The 20,672-nt window shown below is 37.0% G+C and overlaps 1 protein-coding gene across 11 annotated transcripts in view; it reads left to right on the top strand.

Annotated features, from left to right (window-relative positions):
- Mef2c (myocyte enhancer factor 2C) overlaps nt 1–20,672 on the top strand; it is a 164,497-nt gene that overhangs the window by 4,069 nt on the left and 139,756 nt on the right. For 9 of the 11 annotated variants that reach the window (XM_026408757.2, XM_026408761.2, XM_026408766.2 and 6 more), the window contains exon 2: nt 12,584–12,680. The gene's annotated coding sequence lies outside the window, so the exon portion shown is untranslated. Of the gene's footprint in view, nt 1–12,583; nt 12,681–17,073; nt 17,320–20,672 lie in introns of those variants that run through there. The other 2 variants (XM_026408759.2, XM_026408758.2) reach the window with 1 other exon arrangement.

The raw sequence follows: 20,672 nt of genomic DNA, 5'->3' as shown, positions 1-20,672 counted from the left end.
AAAGAATTTATCTTATCCCTGGGCTTTGGAGCAGCATTTTCCAGTGAGAAGTACAAATTAATTAGAAAAAAGGGGAGGGAGGATTTAAAATAATGCTATATAATATGAGAGGAAATTGTAGTTTCTTTGCAAGGAATTGATCAAAAATAATCAACAATTTTATGACTAATAACACCATTTAACAACTAAATGATATAACTAACTTTAAAAATGTATTTGCTTATTCCATTAGATCTATTTCAAATCAACATTAGGCATCAACCAGCAAACCATTTAACAATATGAGATGTTGTATGATTATGCAAACAATTATGAGCAAAATAGTAAATAATACCCACTTCTAACTATTGTGAAAGACAGGGTGTCAAGGCAAAACATGCAAAATCACAAGAATTTCAAGTAAGTTTTATCTTGAAGGAGTTTTAGTGAAAGTAGTGACTTGCCCCTTGCCTGCTTTTGAAGGATTATAAGTGTTTTCTCTTTAGAGCTGAAGAATGCCGCCCAAAAGCATCAGAGCAGAAATAGGAACATTTGCGTCTTAGTCTCTGTTTCACTGCTAAGTAATTTTGTGACTGAAAACAAGTCACTTAACCTTTATGTGGCAACCAAATGGATGGGACTTTTTGCTTAGTAATAAAGGAACCATGGGAAAGGAGATTTTACCTATCCAATAGAAAGTAATTTCTCTGCTTCATGTGAGTAGGTCCCAAAAGGATTCTAGACCATTGGTGGGTTCCTATATGTAATGGCATGTCCCCTCCTCTCCATATTCCTACAAGTAGCCCATCAAGCCAGCATTCCAAATAACTGAAGCAAATAAAATATAGCCTATGAAGTCAGTGGGTAAAACAGAATCACTGAAGAACATTACAGACAAACAGGCCATATTTTTTTTCCCATTTGGATACCCTAGTAACATAAAGATTTCACCCCCAAAATTCTATTATCACACAGCTGGGAATATGGATTAGTCAGTTGTCTGCTAGGGTAATGTTATGAAGGCCCTTGTGATTGCTCAGCAAATTAGGTAATTACCAAGGTCATAAGGAACATTTGTATTGATTGAAAGTCTCTTTATTGTAAGGCCACACTACCAAAGTGATTGTGAACAGTTCTGTCCCCTTTGCAGGGAATCTAGGTTCAGGAGCAGCTGGCTGTCACTAAAGCATGCATGTGTTTTTGGGTTAGATGACACCAGCAGGAGATATCCTAATTGGAAGCCCACTTTACATGTTTTTCTGAAATACCAGATCTAAAGAACAGATTCCATCCAAAAAAAAAAAAAAGATAGGGACCATCACTCAGAGAAATAAAAATGAAGAGCTATACCAAAATTTGAGAGAATTTGCTTAATCATTTTTCTAATTAAGCAGTTTCCAACGGGCATAATATATGTGACATGTCTTTTCTTTTTTTAACTTGTTCACAATCTGAACCAAAGCAGGCAATGGAGAGAGTCATATCAATTTTCACTCTTGTTCTTACCATACTGAAACGTATTCATGAATGTAGAGTTTCCATAAAACTTTGTTAAGATTAGTTGAGAGAATGGAAGTGAATAACAGAGAACCAAAGAATGGCATTGGAAGATATTGTAGATCTTACACTTTCTCTTACCATAATACAATAGCATACAACAAAACATATGTGAAAAACACAGGGAGAGCCTGTTCAAATGCAGATTCCTGAGACTGGGGCTCAACAGGCTTGAGATGCATCCAGAAATATGCATTTGACATGAACCCTTGCTGATTCTGACATTGAAAAACTGTTCTCTGCATAAGTCTGCTAAGTTCCTCATCAGAACCATTTCTTATTCAGTGTCAAATCTCACACTCTCCGGTAGCAAGGAAATAGCACTTAGTGATCCCAGGTCCTGAGAGAACAAAAGGGAACATATAGACTCAGCTATAAATGTTAGCTGTTTTTATTTATTTTCTGGTGTAATTATTACCGTGCTTAAGTAGTTTATTCATTTTAATTATTTTATTTGGATTAGCAAATGATAAATATCACCCAATAGTAGTAAAGTGCCAAAAATCATTCTCAAGTATTATTGTGAGATTAAGCACTAAAAAAAAAAAAAATGTATCTTAAAATATAATAGAATGGCTGGATCTGACTCTCCAGCAAAGTCATTTTCGAAAAAAGCACAAACAGTGCTTATTATAAGAAGCTCACATGCATGCACATTCACCAAGTTTTAGAATACTTAGTTGTCACTGATCTGGAGGGTTTAAGAATTTATAGCCTAGTGATAATGTGAGGGAAACCACAGCTTTTATTCTCCTGTAGTTAAGTTATTTTATGGCCATAGGCTACATAGATTAAAATCTCACAGCTCTGTAAGGATGAGTTGAGAATGTGTAGATGAATGAGCATGAATGTTTCACAAATACTAGATAAGCAGCACAAGCATGGCCCTATTCATTGTGAGTTAACCACTGTTGTAGTCAGATAATTAAAGTGATTAATAACAAAACTGACCACAGAATTTCTTCTGTGGACACATTATCTATAGCATAAATGATCAATTATTATTAAAGTAATCTCCTTTGATAGTGGTATTTTATTTTGGGGTAATTCCAATAAATAGAAAAATATTACTAGTATACTATCTTATGGTTCTAAGACAGAAAATGTAACTTCACAAAGGAAAGAAAAAACCCAAATGTGGTTAATTGTTTTTTTTTTTTAATATTCTTTTAGTGGTGAGCGGGTATTTATTTATATGTGGTGCTGAGAATCGAACCCAGTGCCTCACACACACTAGGCACATGCTTTACCACTGAGCTACAAGCCCAGCCCTGGTTAATTGTTAATACTAGTCTTGCACATGTGTGTGTGCATATGTGTGTGTGTGTGTGTGTGTGCTCCTTTGTGGAATATACAACTGATAAGAATTCACAACTAAAAAGAGTTGAAGTAAAAAAGATAAAGGAATCAAGGGAGGGAGAGAGAATGGAAAAGATGGAAAGAAAACTATTAGTTAGCTGTTTAGTCATTGGTAAAGGAGTCAAGAGACAAGAAAGTTGCAAAATGTTTCTTAAGTAGTGTTCAAAATTTTTCATTTAGCCAGCCATAGCCACAGTGGTGCACACCTGTAATCCCAATGTCTCAGGAGGCTGAGGCACAAGGATTGCAAGTTCAAATACAGCCTCAGCAATTTAGTGGGGGTCTAAGCAAATTAGAGAGAACTTGTCTCAAAATTGCAAAATAAAAAATTTTAAAAAGGACTGGCAATGAGGTTCTGTATTTATATGCCCCTGGTATCGATCCCTTGTTAAAAAAAAACAAACAAACAAAAAAAAAAAAAACACCACCACAACAAAACATATCATATTTAGAATTATTATTTCTTTACTTCTGAATCTCTTCAGAAAGATTATGTTTAATACAACATGCATTCCATTTTATATGAATGCACTAAATTTACAAGTTTAAGGCCATACAATATTGGGTAATATTTGTTAAATGCCTTATCTTTGCACAGAGGAAGATGCTTTATTTGTGATTTCATGCAGGAAATAAAGGACAAAACAATCTTTGCCTTCTGACCCTAAACCTTTCCCCAACCTTCTTCTTTTCATCTAAGAATCTGCACAAATTCTCCAAACTGGGTTTTTATGCCACTTCGAGGCATTTCTGGAAAAACAATCACTAATTACACCTCTGGTGGCTTTTTAGGGGCAGAAGGGAGTGCACATACAATAAGTCTGAGTGACAAACAGTAGCTATGGCACAAGAGACGTGCGACCAACTGTGCAACCCATATGCAAAAAGTTATCAGAAGAAGAGACCAGAGAAATAGGACCTGAAATGTACAATATTTGAAAAAATGTAACAATATAATCTTCAAGTAGCATAATGATCTCTGCTAATCAAGTTAATCTTCCAAACCCAGTATTTTTAAAAAGCAATACATTTCTTCCTCATACATGAATTAGGCTTCCTATGCACTTGCATCCAGTGCTTGCCTCTGTGTGGACAATTAAGTGGCTGGTGGTGGGAGAGACCTGAGACATGCTGAAAGTCCTCCCTAAAGCACCCTTTAATCAACACGGCAGTGGATTTGTGGACCCATGGAACTCCTTTGGATTATGAACTCTTTTTCAGAAAAGTTTTAAAGAAAGCTTCACTTAAAGGAGTAACAACATTGATATCGTGTCATGGATCAGACAGCTGGAGCAGCAGGCTCTCCTGATAGAACATAATCCAAGAGAATTCTGGTGCCTAAGGGGGCTGCTGAGGAATTAAAGGATGTTGTAAGTCACATCAGTGGATGGCCAGAGGAAATAGAGGCACTCATGAAGGAGCTATTATTGATTATAAAAACTGCTGCTGGGTAAGTGGAACATGCCAAAGTGAAAGAAGGGCATGTTGAAGGTGAATGAAGGAAGGGCCTCAAAGACAGACCTTGGCAACTCCACAATTCTGCCTATACCACATAGATGGGGTCATTGATTCCAAAGGAGTCAGAAACTTAGATTTAACAGGAAGCCACTAATTCTACGCATTTATGCTCAGATTCCTTAAATTTATGTGCCAAATTAGGCAATCAATAAGCAATTTAGAAGATGTCTAAGGTAACTAAAAAATAAAATCTTGGAACCTTATTCTAGGCAAATGGATATATCATTACTTTCATAAGTCTAGTAAAATTTTTCAATGTGAACACAAAAACAAGTCTCCCTGAAAACAATATTATATGGAACCACTGACAAGGATAATATAAATGAGCAGCCCCTAATTTAAGGCTCCTTGGTTTAATATATATTGATCTCATCAATATACTATCATAAATTGTTATCTTTATTTTAAATATCAAATACTCTAGCATGAAATAAAACTTCTTTGCAGCATGAAACCTGGAAGAGAAGAAAATAACTTCCAATATATCATTGGATCACAATTACAGTAATATCTTTTTCAGCAATATGAGATAGTCCTTGAGAGAGAAATAAAGTACAGTGATCATTTATTGAGCATTTTCTACAGGCCAGGCACTAAGTGGCTACAGAAGTACAATGTCATGTCCTTCTCTCAGCAAAATGATCATCTTTGGTAGGTCCTGTCAACTCCCCATTTTACAAAAAGGACATAGAAAATTAAGGGGAAATGGTTATTAAGTTTTTGAGCCTGGATTCTAATCCAAGTTCTGTGATTTACCATTTTCTGCCTGTTTTACATTCTTTTAAAATAACATTTCCCATGCTGTTCTTGCATGATACAAAACTCTTAATTAGTGACTCCAACATTAAAAAAATTATCAGATTTTTATGAGTGCTACTCATCAAAACTCTTTCCTTAAAGGCTATTTAATCCTACCAGGAATAACCTTTAAATTCCTTGTATATTTGTAGTTAATTTCAGTTTGTGAGCCAGATATCAAATAATCTGATGCTTTATATTCAAATATTGGTTTCCATCCTATTCTCTACACTTGGTTTGGATCTATTTTTGGCAACAAATTCATCTTGAACCACAAGGATTTGCCAACAATCAGACCACTTTTAAGATTGTGTAGCAAATTCCTCAGGGAGATTTCTAAACAGACTTGAGCAAAGGCATCACTGAAAAAAATAACTAGCCTTTTAAAGTGCGCACAATGAAGAGGGTGGCATGTAAATGGGCATGTATCTCTGAAACCTTTTCAGTTTGGGGAGGGTGGGAGATACAAATCATACCACTTCTGCTCTCCTCAAGCACAGGTTATGAGTGTCACAAAACAGTATTGCATTGTAGCTAAGGACAGAGTTGTAGCTAAGGACAAAGGGCTAGAAATAAACAAATACGGTTTTGTGTCCTTTGTCTGGCATTTATGACGCTATGTGGTCCTGAGCAAGTAAGGTCACCTCTCTAAGCTTTAGTTGTAGTTTTTTTGTTTGTTTGTTTGTAGTTCTGGGGATTGAACCCAGGGCCTTGTGCATGTGAGGCAGCACTCTACCAACTGAGCTATATCCCCAGCACCCTCTAAGCTTTAGTTTTAAAATCTGTAGAATGGTGATAATAGTAGAATCTGTCTATGGGTTATTGTATGGATAAAAAGAAAGCTAATAGAAGTGATAATGCTGAGTCTGACAAATAGGCATTAAATGTTAGGCATTTTGAACTTATTTTTTCAACCGACACTCTAATAAAATAGTATTATTTTTGCATGTGTATTTCAAATAGTATTATAAGTATGAATATTGATGTTAAAGATTCAACTAAAAATACAGTGCAAATACATAAACAAACAATAATAGTTTATAGGAAATCAAGCCTCTCTTTGATTCATTGAATATGCTGGCAAAACAAACTAGCTTTAATCACCAATATTTTGTTCCATTATTGAGCTAAATCCCCAACCATTTTTTAAATTTAATTTTAAGACAGAGTCTGGTGATTCTTCTGTCTCAGCCTCCAGTTGATGGGATTACAGATGTGTGCCACTGTGCAAGATCAATCATTGACTATTAACTCTCACTACATTCCAAAAGGATGTAGAGACTCCGTCCCAAACAATAAAAATTATTTCTCTTCCAAACAAATTAGAATATGTGTATAATTATGTAGCATCTTATTTTTAAGTTTATATAAAACTATGGTGTCTTAGAAACTTATACATATATACATGATATTGCTTTCTTGAAAAAATAAAACCTTTTGCTTAGCTAAAAAATTTAGGTTATATAGCTGGGCATAGTGGTGCCTGTAATCCTGTAATCCAAGTGGCTTGGGAGGCTGAGGCAAGAGGAACATGAGTTGCTTTAGCAACTTAGCAAGACCCTAAGCAATTTAGCAAGACCCAGTCTCTAACTAAAATATAAAAAGGACTGGGTATGTGTCTCAGAGGTGAAGTGCCCCTATGCCCAATCCCTGGTACCAAAAAAAATGGGGGGCTTATAAATAATATATTTTAAAAATAATGTGATGTTCTTATTTCAGTAGAATACAATCATTTGAAAAATTACCTAGAAAGAGAAAACGAGGTATATTTTGCATGTGGTGGCCTTATTCCCTGCTCTCTGCATGCTTTGTCTTAACTTGGTATTTATTCTAAGGAATGTTAGGATGAACACAGATAATTTTTTATTAATGTCCTGAGTCTGTTTTCTGTAATATATACTTATACAAATCATTAAATCAATAGGAATTATAAGCACTCCAAGGGGACTTTGGAAAAATCAAAAAATGCAAAATGACTATAGCTTCTTTTTTTAAAAAAAGTGGTACCATCCCCTAGACATATCTGTAATGTTGATGAGTGATCTTCACAGAACGATTTCTAGGTCTCTTTTGAGCAGAATGCTCCATCAGGCATTCCATGGGCTCCCCACTTCCCAGCAGTCCTGTGCCCAGCCCAGTTGCCATACATGGCCTTCAGACATTTGGAATGACATCAGGAGACAATCTGAGCAGACTCTGCCCTGAAGAATTCAAGCTAATGGAGACTGAAGATATCAATGTCTTCTTGGCCGACAACAACATTCCAAAGGTCAACTGGGGTGAAAGGAGGATGGACTTGGAGTTTCCAGTGCCTCTTCAGCAACCAACCAGCTAACAAGTACAAGAAAGCATCCTTAAAAAAAAAAAAAAAAGACAAAGGAAGCCTGAAAGAAAGCCATGCCAGAAAAGGGGAATTGCCATCTCTCTGATGACCTACTTTTTTCCTTTTTCTGCAACACAGTATAGGTACACATGAAACCTGATGGGATAGAGGTGGAACTTATTGCATAGGAATGAGTAACTTCCATTGCAACTTGTCAGGTTCCAGGCCCTGTGCTTTCTGTTGAATAGTTCATTTAATTCTCATGCTAGGTTTTGAGGGTTTCTCATTATGTTCCACATATTATGGATGAAGAAACTGAAACACAGAGAGATTAAAAACTGGTGCATAATTCCACTGTTACCTGTGATAGAGTCAACTGGCTTTTGGCCATACATGGTCTTCCTAGTTCCATCAGTATTTTTGGTTTTCAGCTATGAAAAGGTTGAGGACTTCTATCTCATCTGCAAGCATTTGGAGAACTAAAATATTTTCTCTTAGGGCACTGAATTTCAAGTAGTATGGACTATAAACCTTTCCACCATTAGTCTTGTGCAAGTGATAAATCAATAACAGAAACAGATGAATACAAATACGGACATGTTCAAGAGAAATCCAAGTTTATAATTTGCTATTATTTTTAAATGATTATCATTCATGAATGCTCCTATCCGAACATTTAGTGATCCTTCACTAAGGGTTAAATTAAAAGTTAATTACAATGAAAGATAACAATATCAACATTCCATCCCCAAGTAACATTAAGAAATGCAGACGACAGCTGGGAGTAGGGAAGCTTGCCTATAATTCTAATAATTTAGGAGGCTGAAACTGGAGGATATGAGTTCCAGGATAGCCTAGGCAATTTAGAGATACCCTGTCTCAAAAAAGAAAAAAATTATAGAAGAAAGACATTTTATATATATATTAAAAATTTAATATCTATATATTAAAAAGTTAGAAAGTTTATACTTTGTCTAAATTTTTACGATGTAGTCTGTTGCTTTATGTTTCAAATAGTATAATTGGTGATTAAATTTTGATCATGTTAACATATTCTGCTCAAATTCTACCCTAATTATATCATAAACAATTTATCTGAGGATAATCAATGTGTCTGATGATATCTTTAACCAAACTTGAGGAAGATTATGCCTTGCTAACAATTCTCATCTCAGGTAACACACTTCCTCTCTGTCTTTGTAACTGTTTTTTAGCATTTATTTTAAAGGAATAATCCTATTTCCTCATAATTTTCAAAGTTAAAGTAAGCACAGTTATCCCAATTACTCTCTTAGAAAAGACATTATAAGAATCTATGGCAATACCAATAATACATTTTAAGTTTGAGAGACAATGTTCCCCATTCACCCTATTCTTTATTAAATAGACTTTCTTCGTGGATAAATGCTTAGCAGTATTTTCTCTTTTAAGAGAGTACTCCTGCCTAACATCTTCTCTCAGTTCACTTTTCCACAGTTAATTTGCCTAGCCAACCAGACAAGGTGCCCTGGTCTGGCACAGAGTGTACTGGGCCCTGTCAGGGGATCTAATCTTTTCAAATTTATTGCATGACTTTGAGTTTATCACTTAACGTTTCTAAGTCTTGTGTGAGGTGCTGAAGTGTTCCCCAAAATCTTCTCAGCAGAAAAATAATGAAATTCTAACTTTAAAACTTTTCATGTGGTCATGAAAATTTTTATGGTGGCACAGGTCTGTGATCCCAGCAGTGCAACAGGAGGATGGAAAGTTTGAAGACAACCTGAGCAACTTTTGGCTAGGCTCTAAGCAACCTCTCTCAAAAGAAAAATAAAATGATCTGGGGAAGTGACTCTGTGGTAAAGTGTCCTGGGTTCAATACCCAGTAACAACAACAACAACAACAAAAAACTTTTCATGTTAAAGAAATGAAAAATGCCCTAAATTTTCACTGGTAATGATCATAAAGCAACTTCTTTCTTTAACAGACATTCACCTTAACTCTACAACATCACTCTCCAGTAGAACCTTAAGTAATGATGGAAACAAGATTCAACATCTCCTTTTATAAGATAGCCCCTAGTCACATGTGCCTACAGAGCATTTGAAATGTGGGTGGTGTAACTCAGGAACTAACTTTTTACTTTAATCTTAATTAAATAATCACATGTAGCTAGCAGCTATCATATGGTTTCAAGAACAGGCTAAGAAACATTTTTGTGCTTCTGATATATTCAGCCATATACTTTCCCACACTTTTGGAGTATCCAAAGGTGGATCTGTCCACCTTTCCAGGCCTTTGTACAATGCCCCAAATAAAGCAAAGATCATATACATCTGCGTTTTGTGATGGCAATTTGCAAGGCATCCATGAACTGCTTCTGCATGCTAACAAATAAAGGTGGTATAACAGTGAAATGAAGTTTTGTTTTGCTTTTTGGTTTCATTTGTCCTGTACTGTCCCTAGTATCCCAGTTTTCCTTCTACTTGGTGGCCTTTCTATAGTAACGAATTGTACATATCCATCCACAGCTTAACTATTGGAGCTAGCGTTTGGCCTTTTAGTTTTTAAAATTCTGTGGATGCTAAGTGCTTAGGCTTTAGAATTCAGTTCTGAGTCTCTGTCCTTTCCTATTGCTTGGGCACGCAAAAACCCAGGATGGCTGGTGAAGCACAGGGCAGGATCTAAACCTGCACGAGGCACTCTTGCTCTCCCAGGCTTGCAAAATGCTTGGAGCGAGTGGGGCAGCCGGAGCAGCTGGATGCGAACTGCGTGCTAGCTTTGTGCACTGTGCGTGGGTGGGTTCATTTTTTTACGTAGTCGCTAAGAGCTCATCTCCAGCTCTTTGGGATAGTCTTTCGCCAATATATGGAAAATATTCTTAAGATCCCAAAACCAGACAAGTAGGACAACTGCTCCAGCACTGCCACCTCCTGTTTCCAAAGCCCACCCACTGCCACTGCCGTTGCGCCCTCCTTCATTCCCTAGAGCCCACCACGTGCCATTGGTACCAACAAGCCACCGTGTCGTTTTTTCCCAAGCCGTGACATCCCCCTTCTAACCAAATGCCAAGTCTGCACACCGCTTCCAGCCCCCACACCGAGACAGCGTGGCAGTCTCTTCTCCTCGCGTCCAAGCCCAGCAGGTCTGCGGGAGGGCCAGAGCACGCCTCCTTCTTGCCAGTGGCTCACGCACGTGGCGCACTCGCCCCCTGCAAGCAGCCTAGGAACTCCAGAAACACCCCAGGAAAAGAGCCCCCCTCCCCCTCAGCTCCTTGCACCAGGAGAAAAGTGGGTGGGGGAAAGTAGAGACCCGCAGAGAAAAGAGTATATAGGTGGGGAAAGCAGCGTTGGAGGGGAGGGCCGTAATAATTGGGCGGTGTTGTGGCTGTTGCGCCTCTCTGGAACGCCCAGCCAGCGCGGGTTCACTTTCCACACAAATTAACCCGAGGGATTCTTGCTGCCTGCTATCAATAACTCAGTGGAGTGAGCTGCTGAAATCAGAGGCATCCCTGTCTGGGTCTTTAAGGGGCCATGCGGACTGAATCCCAGCTCTCTGCTTTCCAAACAAAGAAGTGGGTTCCAAAATGCTGGATGAGATTTTTAACCCTACACTTCCACCCCAACCCCGGGTAAAGATCTTTGAATTTGAAAGGGCACAGACATAGTAAGGTATCTAGAAAAAAAGGTTAAAAAAGTAATGTGTAAAAATCTATTCCTTGAATTTAAGGTTCTGTGATATTTCAAGAATTTGCATATTTCAGTGTTCAAATAAACATTTAACAATTTTGTAGGTAAAGGTAAAGCCCCATTTAGCTATGCGTGTGGATGCCTTTGAATCAGCTACAAGCTCGCAAGCAAATTCATGATCAAGCCTTATTTGGACATACTGAAGCAGGAAAGGAAAGAAATATGTCATAATTTGTAGTGTCATTTTAAAAAGCCTCAGCGTATCTTTCAGATATTATTTCATGAAGATTGCATTTCTGGGAGGTGGAAAAGCCTTAGGAGATATGTGTCAGGATCCTCACTTAATAATAGACTGTAAAACCAAGCAGCTGGGAGAAAGGGAATTGGCCAGGTAACTTTAGACCAAGATCAAGTTTAGACTAACTGTGGGCCTGTACTTTAATAAAAGATAAAACTAACATAACCCATAAAACAAAATTGGCCAAAATGATTCGTTTCTCCTTAACTCTGAAGCAACTTAATAAAACTATAACTCATGGATGTCAACCCAAATAAAAAGGATTTATAAATGTCTCTTCACTATGAAAAGTCTTCCTGCTAATCAAATAGAAAATGGATACTGACCATCATAGTCCAATATGACTCCAGGTTAGTTTTCTTTCTGGGACTAGACCCAGTCTGAAGGAAAAGAAAGATTCACTTGTGTACTCAAAGTCTTGGACAGCTAGTCTAAAACAGAGATTAGAATACTAGAGCATTTGTTTGTGTTCAGTACTGTTAAACACTGCTTGGAAGGATAAGGTATTATTAGCAATAGAATTTATAAATGGTCCTGAATCCACAGCATTAATTCCAAAGTATCTTAAATTGGCCTTTAGGCAATACATAAAATGAGCCTTTTCTGCAACTTAAGTTGCTTTGCAAACATTTCCCAATTTGACAAATAACAGCTTGAAAATGATGGATAAAGTTAAAATCCCAAGGATCACTTTTTTCCTTGTAATTCTTCATCAGATATAAAATTAAAGATAAGAAAATAAAGATGATTAGATATGAAATATAGGGAAAAAATTAAGTCTTTCCTTGAAATAGCAAATCCTTTGTATATTGCAGATTCTCAACCACAAACAGTCCATATGCTATATAATCTGCTTGGGATAAAGCTGCACCTAGTAAATTTCTGAAATTCAGATATGTGACACTACTTTAATGATTATAACTATTATCACAATTGGTTATTTTAATTATTTTATTTCCCATATACATTGGTTTGGCTTAAAATCAGAATTATTACTTTGGATTTGAAGTTTTAGAAATAAATCTACTTTCGTGTTAAATTTAAAAATAATAAGTATGTGCATTTTTGTACTTACATATTTTAAGGTGCCAAAGAAGAGCTGCAAACTGTGAAGTAACTTCTATGAAGAGATGAAGTAAAGAATGGAAGGCAAATGACTGTCACAGTAAAGAAGTGTATGTGGTGAGTGCTTACATTTCTTTTAACATGTACCACAAAGTTATCAAAGGTAAAACTCTTTGACCTTAGGTATTTATAGCATAGAACTGAATAATAGTGTTAAAGAGTTAGATAACCATTAATTAGTTTATGTTATAAACAATATCAGGTTGTTTTGCTCACATCACTTTTCAGGGTCTACCTTCTAGGTATCTCTTCCAATTAGTTCATTTAATGGGAAGACATGTATATTTCTATACTGTAGCTGTAAAAAAAAAAAGATTAAAATGTTTAATGCTATGAAATTTGTATCTTACTGTTTTTAGAATTTTCTGAACTTCCATGTTCAATTATGTTTGTGTTGAAAGTATTCGGGCTGAAGAACAAATACTATACAGTTGAATAATCTTGAAGGGTAGATTAATCTATAGCCTTTCTTCATCTCAGGGTGGGTTGCTGTGGCAACCGCCCCAGCTCACTTTAAAATAATTTTTTAAAGCTCACTTCAAGAGCTACACCCAGCGTGGGCCAGGCTTAAAAGCAGGCAGACCCAGTGCACAGGGCTTTAGTGGACTGCTGCTTTAATGTAGGGAAGTAGTGAAGAGAAGAGGGTGGAGTAAGACAGTGTGTAGCTGAACAGAAATTGGAATATGAGCTTTCCCTAAAGTTAAAATCCCAAGGATCTCGCTCCTTCCCTGTAACTTCTTTAGCACTTTAATTAAATATATGGCCAAACATAATTCTTTTGGGGAAAAATAAGTTAATGCATATTTACATTTAAAATAAAACACTTAAAGTGCTTGGCCTAGCATGTGTGAGGCCTTTGGTTCAATCTCCAGCACCAGGTAGAAAAAAAGAAAAAAGAAAAGAAAGCACTTAATGAAAATTATTTAATGAAAGAAATATTTTGTAATTAGGCACCCCAACAGACACACACACACACACACACACACACACACACACACACACACACGAGCTGATTTAATACATTGATCCCAGACACCATTTTTTCTTAAAAGAAAGTCACCTTTTATTTAACTGGATAGACCCCTAGCTTCCAATTGGTTTCTATTTAAAGCATAGAACTGGAAGAGATGGGAGAACTCATTTCACACATAAGCAAACTGAAGCCTATAAAGGACACATCCAATAGTAACACACAAATCCTATACTAAATGGAGAATCCAGGACTCTGTAACACCTAGGATGAGCTCCTCCCTAGATGATAAAACATTCTGATTCTAGCCAAATACTATTAGGTGAGAAGGATCAGGGTGATTTTGCTAAAAAATAAATAATGTCCAGAGGTTTTAAAAGAATACAAAGCACACTCTGGATTAACCACTTTGTGAATTACTCATGAATAATTTTAAATCTCAGGTGACTGCCTATTGTACATTTCTAGGTAACTGCTTCTGTTCTGCTTCAACTATAAAGGCTTATGGGAAGGAAACTAATGCTAATATTAACTTAGGTCACACATAATTAAGAAGTTAAAACTGCTGAGGGAAAAATCTTATATTTTAAAAGGCCAACTGTGATACATTCCAGATCCAAATTATTTTCAAATTATCCACAGTGTGGGGTTGTGCATATTTTTGAATGCCTGTACTATCATTGATAATTATGGATTTGTTATAATGTTCATTATTAAATAATTCTTTAAAATGTGAAAAGGTAAAATAAAAGTGTCTTCTTAAAGAAAAATAGATCTAAACCTGAAGTGTACAGTGGTAAACAGGAATATTCACTATCACCCATCAAAAATAACATGATTTAAATTCATGTATTGGCTGTGTCTATTTGCTCATGTAAAATAGGCTGTCACAATTCATGACATTAATTTCAAGCATTATGGCAAGAAACTCTGATGGTTCTCATATGGTTTCTTTTGTCAGGACATTTGTGAAACTTGAAAAAATAATTTCATTTTACCACCATATATTCAAGATGTCTGGGTACCTTGAAATTTTTTATTTTTTTTTACAAGTTGTACCTTGAATGAAAACCTGACATAGATGCCCCTTGCCATATTATTAAAATGAACTCATAGCAGTAGCAGACTCACCATATGAAAGTCACACAGGCAAGCAAAATATATTATAGATTGCAATCTGCAATATATGGTACTATTTCAGATAGTTTGCTTTGTGACAGTTTTCCAGGCTTTCTTGTAATAAAAGCGATGAATTCATCTTAGCTGTACTAATAGTTACAATGGTAATGAACCAGAAGCTTGAAGATTGTTTAGATCTAGTTGTACTTGCTTGTAAAATCAGTCTTCTCCTTTCACATGAAGACTTGGGAGGGTGCCTAAATGTTGAGCCCACTCTTCTGAGAGAAGCTAATAACAACAAATAGCTCCTACAATGAAGCAGAAGGCTTTTTGAACCACATTGTCCTCATGCATTAAAACAGTCATCTGGAGGCATACTGAGGAACTTAACAGGAAATGCAACTAGTCATTGGACTAAACACACAGTGATGATAGGAATTTTTTTACAGTGAGGGAATATCTTTAATTAGTTAGATATTTCAGTATGCTACTATTATCTACTCTTGTATAGTCAATGTTTTTATGTCCCCTATGAATTTTCTCTTCTTCTTTCACAACGTTAAAAAATAAAGATTGCTCTAAACATTTTATATAATCTGTAGTTCTGCTGGCATCCAATCTTGTCTTTTCAAGATTTATATACCGGTTGATACATTTTATCTTTGGCTTTCTTGGGTGTGGTGTAATTGGCTAGGGCAGAGAGCAGCCCAATCTCTAGTAGCTTTTCCTAAACATTAACTATTATCCTATATTTTTGGTAAGGGAAATGTTTAATATGCTTTAACCTTAACATAAATATTCTTCCTTATCAGTCTCTATTTCTGCTTCCTGCGCTGCTGAAACTCTTCAGGATAAGTGAAGTCATCAGCCATCGTCGGGGTAGCCTAATGCATTTGGGAAGTTGGTTTGGTTTACATGTTAATGACCTGGATAAAGTCCAGTAAGGTGTGGAAGAAAGAGTGGAGGAAAGAGGGGGAAAATCTCCGAGGAAGCTGCCGCCTCGGTAAATATTTCCAAACTGATTAGAAAGTTCATGGCCCGCGATAAAGTGGAGATTTTATAAACTGGTAATTCTTTAATTATTTCATGAAATCTTTCGGTTCACTTTTTAGCCCTTCCACTTCTCAGGGCCGAAAACCACGTATTCTGGGCATGCATAAAAGCACGCTGGAATGGAGTGCTGCAGATTCTAGACCGTGGTTTTTACGCGTGAGTAATAGAGGAGGAGCGCGTGGAGCCGTGGAAGAATGAAGTAGCTAACGCGTATCTAAATGGGGGAAAAAGTCACAAGAACAACTATTAGGGTCGCGCTCCTATTGGTCAGAGGAAAGATCCCGACTTTAGAAGGACTTCCCTGCTGGCTGGCTCGCAGCGTCCCTGGGGAGTGAGCGCGCAGCAGCGGGAGACTCTGTTCTCTCCGAGCGTCCTATGCAGCCGCTCCGGGAGAGAAGCAGGGAGCCGCCGCTCACCGTGTTGTCTTCATTTCGTGCAATAAAGAATTGTCATTAGGTTTGCGTATGGCATGTGCCATTACCCCACCGTAAAACTAAAATTAGCAAAATGTCAGGAATGGAAAGATTGATTCACCAAGATGCAATTATCATTTAAAAGTGCTTGATTGAGGTACTGATGTTCAGTGATTTATTCTGCATACCATATACATAATTAAAGTAGTGTAGTGGAGTAATTTATCAATCTAGTTGAGACTGGAGGGGTGAGGAGGGAGCTGCTGTATGTTTGTTTTATTAAAATGCTCCGAGGTCTAGTCCCGCCCCCCTTTTGCAAGAGTGAAACTGATGATTTCTCCAGCTCGCGAGGAGAGAGTCAACGGTTTGGGATCGTGGGGGAGAGAGAAATGGGAGAGGAAAAGGCAGCGCGAAGCAAAGGCAAGAACAAAATAAAATAAAGGGGGGAAAAGGAAAGAAAACGGCACTTTCAGCGGACGTGCTGCTAAGAACCCCCAATCCTGTGTGCTCGGTTTACCCTGCCACCCCCGCCTCCCCTCCCAGTATCCTTCCATTTCCCTCGACACCCCCGCCCCCCCCCCCCGCCTTTTTACGCGATGTTTCAAAGGCTGTGAGCTGCTCTCCTTTTCCCATTCGTCTTCTGTCACTTCCTTCCTGGACGCAGTTTTCTGGTCGAGTCCGGTTACTTTTAATCCGACCGGCAGCGGAGAGCCACTTTCTCCTCCTCCTCCTCCTCTTCCTCCGCCTTCCTCCTCCTCCTCCTCCTCCTCCTCCTCCTCCTCCTCTTCCTCCTCCTCTTCCGAGCGGCCTTGGCGCGCGCGAATGCGCGACCCCGCGCGCGCCTCCCCCCGACGCGCGCTCCCTTCGCGCGCGCACACACGCACACATCGTCTCCAGCTCTCTGCTCTCTCTGCTCGCAGTCACAGACACTTGAGCACACGCGTACACCCAGACATCTTCGGGCTGCTATTGGATTGACTTTGAAGGTTCTGTGTGGGTCGCCGTGACTGCATGTTTGAATCAGGTGGAGAAGCACTTCAAGGCTGGACGAAGTAAAGATTATTGTTATTTTCTCTCTCTTTCTCTCTCTCTTAAGAAAGGAAAATATCCCAAGGACTAATCTGATCGGGTCTTCCTTCATGTAAGTACCTCTGACATTTCTTGAAAAAATAGAAATAGCCTGGGTATTGTCTCTGAATTTGGCATCAATATATTCCATGGCTCGGGATCTATCCCTGTGCCTTTTTTTGAAGGCTGAAGTTGAGACTGGTTGTGTATTCTTTTCGTTAGATTCCATGATTTCCTTGTGTGCTGCTAAAAGTAACTTTTTAGATAGTCGTATCCGTTCGCCATCAGTTATTGAAATCATTCCTGACTCGTTCCTGTCACACCAATATGTTTAAAGTTTCATGAAGTTTGTTCACGTCATTAGCATGTTTGATATGGTGGAGAGTGTGGAGCCTGAAGGATTTTAATATTTCACAGAATGTTCTGTGACCTTGAAGTACATGCTTTAAGATTTAGCAGTTAGTTCACTGTGGAAAGATGTTCCCACGAGTCCCCCCAAAGACTCTGATTTGCCCTAGGTTATGCTTCTGAGCCACTAATTCTTGGGATTAGTTTAAGCTTCAGCATGGCTGTCTGACTGTCAGAGTCTACCTTTGTGCATCTCCTTCCCTCACTAAAGTGCTGGCTTGGTGGAGGGCTTCTTAATTGGTGTGGACAAAAAGTAATACCCTGGTCAAAGTAGTCTACACATTTCAAAATTTATGTTTAGATTTCAGCATCTACATTGCGTTTAAATGTATTAAATTAAATTCAAATACATAGATATTTAAAAACAAACAAGGTTAAGTCACTTCAGTTGCCTTCTGTCTGGACTTTGGATGAAAGTTACTAAACTCAGTGATAAAGTTGGGCACAAAGGAAGCCTATATAGACATGGCACATTTCTATATTATTACATATTATGCAAGTATTTAGATTAAGTGTTAATAATATTTCCTACCAAGAACATGGCTATTAATTCTTACGGGAAATTTTATATCTGAATCATTTCTGTCTATTGTAGGTCCAGTTCTTTGGAAAAAGCCTTTTTTCTTCACATTTTAGGAATGGATGTCTTTTTTATAAAATACCTTATATGTAAATGCTGAGAGTATAATAAGTAGAATTAGGCTTTCTGCCAGTTCTTTAACCAGTCCTCAGTGGAGAATTGCTTTGACACAAAGTGCATTTTACTATTGTGAATATGATACTAACTCTAATAGTATCTGTCTTATGAAATGCTTACTGACTGCGTGTATTTTCTAACTGCTATAGAAGAAACTCCAGTCACCTCATTATGCCAATCCAAAAAAAAAAAAAAAAAAAAAAAAGTGACCAGACGCTTTTTTCACTGGCACCTTGCAATGGAATTGTGGTTGCAGAGTAAAGATGCTTATGTGGACTATAATAACTCCAATGCCTAGAGACTTGGTAGGACATGGAAATGTGACCACCTGTAAACCCCATTTAACCTTGTATCACATACCAATTTTAGCCTTAAATAGATCAACAATCTCTAATTTGAAGCTAAAACACCTAATATAATTTCTAAAATAATGTCAGTTTTGATAAGTAAAATAAGATGTCCCTATCTAACATCCCATCTCAAGAGGGGCAAAAATAATCTTTTAAATCAATGAGTGTATTTTTTTCCGTATTTGTAGGAAAATACATGTATTAGCCTACTAACTCAATTCTAAAACTTTTCATCGAAACACATTTTAAATACAACATTTGTTTAACATTTAGTTTCCAGTCAGGTTAGAGAGACAATAGTTGGTGGTTATCTTTACTGAAGTTTTACTAAAATTCATAAAAATCTATTTTTATTAATTTAATTTACACAGCTTTGGAATATTTGTCATATTTTTCATACTTCTTTCTAAAGAATTATACTTCATTCATTAATTATGCTGTTTACATCCTGAAAGCTATGCATGAGGAATATATTGAAAGATAATATTAAGGTGGAACTTTTATAAAACACTAATTTTGTTGATTATAGATTTAAAAACAAATGAACATATGATAAGTTAGTTTTCTATATTTCCTGAGTTAGTCATATTTTAAAGTGAAATCACAACATTAACTTTTCAGGATAGAAACACATTAACACTAAATAACTACATAAAACTTAAATCACAAGGACTTTTTGCACCTTGCTTCTATTCTTTGTAAGCAGGTTTAGTTTGCAAATTTGGGGGGTAATGACTTAGCCCAGTAGAGAAAGGGACTCTTTAATGATTCAAGATTGAATCCTGAAAAAGCATTATATTCTGTGTTTTTCAGGTATCTATTATTTTTTTTCTTGGCCCTCACTTTACTGAATCAATAAGTTGCATAATACAACTCTATCTTTCTAAGAAATTATTTATGTATTTGAATTTCTTTTATAAACAACTGCACTGATTAATTCCTTGATATGTGTTAACCTTATCTTTTAAAACTTTGTTCTATTTATTATAGTGTTTTTTGTGGTTTTATTTCCCAATTCTATGTGCAGTATATTTTGAGTCTATGCAATCTCAGAAAGTGACCAAAATGGGGAAACATCCATGCAGCAGTACTTGTGCTACACAACAACAAAGAAATACTTATCAAACCAGAGAACCATGGTTTTTTGAATATGATTCAAAGCAACATGGAAGAATTTAATATTCAATTTAGGGTCACTATGTGGAATGTAAAGAGATTATTAATAAAGTTCTACCTGTTTTTCAAAAGTATATCTTCTAAGAAAATGCCTGCCAAACTAATATCTAAAGCTTATAAAAATGTGCATATTCATTTTACGCACATATGGTAATGGTCTGGGCACAATGAAAGGCTTTTATCACTGATGTCAGCTGCTAAGCTCTGTGTGGAAGGACAGGTGATTATGATCCCCATCTTCAGCACTGTACCTTAATCTCATGGGCTCATGGGCTTGTGGACTGTCCTGCACTCACTAAAGCTTGACTGTTGCACTGAGATCTGTCACCTTTAGGAAATCAAACCAGATTACAGAGGCAATTCACAAAACCAGGAGCAACAACAAAGTCTGTGTACCTTACAAAAGGTAGATTACACAGTTCACGTGTTATTTTGATAGGTCAAAGATAAAAGCTGATTGTTGAAGAATGGCAAGATACTCCAATTTCAAATGATTGCTAGATAAGTATACTGCGACCCTGTTGCTTCATCATTATGAAGAGCCATTCAAGCCGTAGAAAACTCAGTTTTCAAATGATAGGCTTTCAATAGTACAGTCAAAGAAAACATCCTTTTTATTCATTGCTTAAATTTTAAGTTCTATCACTTTTCATGAACAGACTTAGAGTTGTCTGTTACATGAAGTGGTTATTATGAGACTGAAATTCATTAAACATTTTTGGAGGAGGTGTTGAAAAAAAAACCAGAATTTTCCAGTAATAAAACACACTTATGGTATTGAGAAATTGAGGAGAA

Source organism: Urocitellus parryii, chromosome 1, assembly GCF_045843805.1.
Source record: "Urocitellus parryii isolate mUroPar1 chromosome 1, mUroPar1.hap1, whole genome shotgun sequence".
Classification (NCBI taxonomy): domain Eukaryota; kingdom Metazoa; phylum Chordata; class Mammalia; order Rodentia; family Sciuridae; genus Urocitellus; species Urocitellus parryii.
This window is presented reverse-complemented; position numbering and strand designations above follow the sequence as displayed.